This window comes from Schistocerca nitens, chromosome 3, assembly GCF_023898315.1.
Source record: "Schistocerca nitens isolate TAMUIC-IGC-003100 chromosome 3, iqSchNite1.1, whole genome shotgun sequence".
Classification (NCBI taxonomy): domain Eukaryota; kingdom Metazoa; phylum Arthropoda; class Insecta; order Orthoptera; family Acrididae; genus Schistocerca; species Schistocerca nitens.
The window spans coordinates 411,591,658-411,596,463 of record NC_064616.1 but is presented as its reverse complement, the minus strand read 5'-3'; positions in this window follow the sequence as shown (position 1 = coordinate 411,596,463).

The following is a 4,806-nucleotide window of genomic DNA, read 5'->3' as shown; positions in this document are numbered from 1 at the left end:
CAGGATCTCTACGATCGTCTCCATGGGAGAATAGCAGCCTGCATTGCTGCGAAAGGTGGATATACACTGTACTAGTGCCGACATTGTGCATGCTCTGTTGCCTGTGTCTATGTGCCTGTGGTTCTGTCAGTGTGATCATGTGATGTATCTGACCCCAGGAATGTGTCAATAAAGTTTCCCCTTCCTGGGACAATGAATTCACGGTGTTCTTATTTCAATTTCCAGGAGTGTATTTGCTTTAGTACTACAACATGGGGTTAACAGAGCCCTTATTATGATAACGGAGACACTTTACAGCATGTTTCACTTTATAAACTACGTTTTTCGCTTCACACCGGATTTTACGTGCACAAGTTGTGTAGCTTTGAACATCTGTACTTCTGAAACGGGTAACGACATCAAGAAAGGTTTCGAGGACGTTCAAGATCGGGATCTTAGGCAAATGTCTCCGCAATATCCTTTCTTTCAGGAGTGCTAGTTCTGCAACGTTCGCAGGAGAGCTTCTGTAAAGTTTGGAAGGTAGGAGACGAGGTACTGGCAGAAGTAAAGCTATGAGGATAGATTGTAGTATCCCAAAAGCAAGTTTTTGGGATGTTTCTTGATAACGGACAGAGATTTTTTTAAAACGGGGAGATGTTACTTCTAGATAAGTGCCTAGAGAATATACCGTTAAAATTTAATCAATTTGCTTCGGTTAGTTGTTAAGCTATCCGCTACTGACGGCGAAAAAATGGTAAAAAACGCTTCTTTCGGGTTTTCTCAGGAACCACCCATGAACTAAGTGGTGCCTACATAAGCTCCTTAAGGAGCATGGTAGACCACATCTAATGCAAAAAGAACAAAGAAATTTGCTCCATTTGCCCGAGTTGGAAGAAGTATGTAATACTGTACTGTAGGGTAGCTACCGCATGACGATCCTTGTGTTGGATATACAAATGGTTTCTTGCCCAAGGACTATTCAAAACACTTGAACTTACTTTTCTATCCCCAACAGAACACGAGGTATGAGCCCCCGCCCCCCCAAAAAAAACGTTTTTATGGATGGCGTTTTGGATCATATTGGTGGCGTGTGCTGTCGCATGCGTACCGATTCCGTCCAGAGCAAATATTACTACGGTTCATCATATTCATCTCACTTCTCTTTTCATACACATTTACGAAAGAAAAATGTACGTTTCCCCTCCGCGGCTAATATTTCTCTCTCTTTCAAGCTAATCAGATGGATTGTATATTATCGTTTTACTCTCACTGAATCGATAGAAACTAATCTATTTTGAAGTTTCTTTCTTTTTGCATCGCACTAAGTTGAAAATCTGTCGTAGCCAATGTGGGTAACGGACGCAAGTACGCTGGTGATCGACATGGAGTTAGTCTGTTCGAATCCTGCTAGAGAAAGAGATTTTCGCCAACGCAAGCTGTACAAGAAAGGAAGGAGAGGTGGCGCCCTAGAGTTCATGATTAACAGACTTCCTCGAGATGTGGTTATGCAAATATTATGAACTAAATTGTAAACCTTTCCACATTGCCTTGGATTGCTTTTATCGCATATCTCTCGCCCAGCGCAAAGTCCCAAGCGACTGTAAAAAAGCGCAGGTGACTCCTTTATATAAGAAGGGTAAAATAAGTGATCCGTAAATTACAAACTAATATTCTCCACATCGGTTTGCTGTAGAATTTGAACATATCCTCAGTTCAAATACAATCAATTTACTTGAGACGCAAAAGCTTCTCTCCACGAATCAGCACAGTTATTGGAAGCATAGCTCGTGCGAAACTCAGCTTGCTTCAATTGCCCTTTTGTCACGTGATATCCTGCTAACCATGGATGATGAAGGGCAACAGGCTGATTCCATATTTCTAGATTTCTGAAAAGCATTTGGCTCGGTGTTCCACAGCAGACAGTTATGAGCATACGGAATAGGTTCAAAGACAATGAGTGGCTCGAAGACTTCGTAAGTAACAGAACCGAGTACGTTGCCCTCGACGGCGAGTGTTCATCAGAGACAAAGGTATCGTCAGGAGTGCCCCAGGGAAGTGTAATAGGACTGCTATTATTTACTGTATACATAAATTATCTGGCGGACAGGGTGAACAGCAGCCTCCGAATATTTTCTGATGGTGCTGTAGCGACCGGAAAGGTGCCGGCCTTGAGTGGCTGTAGGGTGATACGAGATGACTTAGACAAAATTTCTAGTTGGTGAGATCAATGGCAATCTAAATGTAGAAAAATGTAAGTTAATGAGGATGAGCAGGGAAAACAAACCCGTAATGTTCGAATACAGCTTTAGTTGTATCCTGTTTGACACAGTCACGTCGATTAAATATCAGGGTATAACGAAGCAAAGCGATATGAAATGCATGGAGCATGTAAGAATTGTAATAGGGAAGTCCAATGATCGACTTCGGTTTATTGGCTCACCGTAAAGGAGACCGCATATAGGAAACTAACGCGACCTATTCTTGAGTACTGCTCGAGTGCTTGGGATCCGCACCAGGTCGGAGTGAAGGAAGACATGAAGCAATTCAGAGGTGGGCTGCTAGATTTGGTGCTGCTAGTTTCGAATAACACACAGGTGTTACAGAAATGCTTGGAGAACACATTTCGAGGAACACTACCGAGAAAATTTAGAGAATCGGCATTTGAAGTTGAGTAGAGAATGATTCTGCTGCCGCCAACGTACATTTCGCGTAAGAACCACGAATATAAGATAAGAGAATTTAGGGTCGTACAGAGGCATACATACAGTGGTTTTTCACTCGTTCTACACTAACGGAAAAAAATCGCGACGTAAATGATAATTGGTAGGCGTGTTTTTGTAACTGGAAGATGAGTCTATTCAAATTTCGCGCCGGTCGTATAAGAGTTGCGCCACTATCAAGAGGGAAATCAGGCAGTTTTTAAATACTCGCTATAACCGTCGTGAGTGTTATTTACCTTTAAAATCGGACGTGATGAGCTGATGTTAGTCAAGAATTCCTCTAAGGCGACAAGGAAACCATTATCAGCACCTCACTGAGTTTGAACGAGGTGGTGTAATGGGGCTACGAGAAGCTATATGTTCGCTCTGCGACACGGCAGAAAGACTTTGCAGGAATGTAGCCACTGTACATGACTGCTGGCAGCGGTGTTCACGAGAATGTACGGTCGCAAGAAGACCGGGCTCCAGACGGCCACGTGGCACTACGGAGAGGGAAGACAATCGTGTTCGGCTTATGGCTTAGGCGCAGCGAACTGCATCTGCAGCAACAACCTGAGAAGCAGTTGGCGCCACAGTGACACAAAGAACTGGAACAAATCGGTTACTTCAAGGACAGCTCCGAGCCAGACATTCCACTGACAACAAATCACCACTATTTGCGACCTGTATGGTGTCAAGCGAGAGCTCGGGGGAGGGCAGGAGATTAGTGCTTAACATCTCGTTGGCAACAAGGTCATTAGCGACGGAGCAGAAGCTAGGATTAGGAAAGGATGGAGAAAGAAACTGGCAAATGCCCTTTCAAAGGAACCATCCTGATTTTTACCTGAAGCGATCTAGGGAAATCACGGAAAACCTAAATCTGGAAGGCCCGACGCGGGTTTGAACCCTCGTCCTCCCGTATGCAGCAATCGAGAGGTATGTTGTGACTTCTGATGAAAGCTGGTTCTGCCTCACTGCCAAAGATGGCCCTGTGTTGACTAGAAGGAGGCCAGTAGCAACCTGTCTGCCTGCTAGACACACTGGTCCTACAACTGGAGTTATGGTCTGGGATGCGATTTCGCACGACAGCCGAAGCACTCTTGTGGTTATCCCACGCACCCTGACTGCAAAACAGTACATCAATATGGTGATTCGAATTGTTGGGCTGCCAGTCATGAATAGCATTCCTGAGGGTGTTTTCTAACAGAAAATGGTTCTCCCACATACTGCAGTTGTAACTCAACATGCTCTACAGAGTGGTGACATGTTGCCTCGGCCTCAATAGAGCACATGTGGAACATCATCAGACGACAACTCCAGCGTCATCCACATCCAGCATGAACTATCCCTGTATTGACCGAACAAGAGCAACAGGCATCGAACTCCATCCCACAAATTGTCATCCATCACCTGTACGACACAATGCATGTACGTTTGCTTGCTTGCATTCAACATTCTGCCGGTTACACCGGTTATTAATATACCGGCATTTGACATTTTCAATGACTTAAATGTACGCCCCGAGAGCTGAGTGGTCAGAGTGACGGATTGCCGTCCTACGGGCCCGGGTTCGATTCCCGGAGGGGCCTGAGATTTTCTCCGCTCAGGGACTGGCTGTTGTGTTGTCATCCTCATCATTTTATCCCCATTTTATCCACGGGTCGCCCAGTGTGGCGTGGAATGTAATAAGACCTGCACCAAGGCGGCCCAACCTGCCCCGCAATGGGCCTCCCGGCCAATGACGCCAAACGCTCATTTCATTTCCAATGGCTTAAGATATCCCATGATCTTGCAATGTTAATCACTTAAATATGTTAGCTAGACAAATCTATTCCCGAAATTTCAGCCGGCCGCTGTGGCCGAGCGGTTCTAGGCTTTTCAGTCCGGAACCGCGCTGCTGCTACGGTCGCAGGTACGAATCCTGCCTCGGGCATAGATGTATGTGATGCCCTTAGGTTAGTTAGGTTTAAGTAGTTAAGTCTAGGGGACTGATGACCTCAGATGTTAAGTCCCATAGTACTTAGAGCCATTTGCACCATTTGAACCGAAATTTCATTACTATACATTTTTTTTCTTGTGTTGCGATCTTTTTTTCGGTCAGTGTATTTGCGAGTGGAACAGGAGAGGA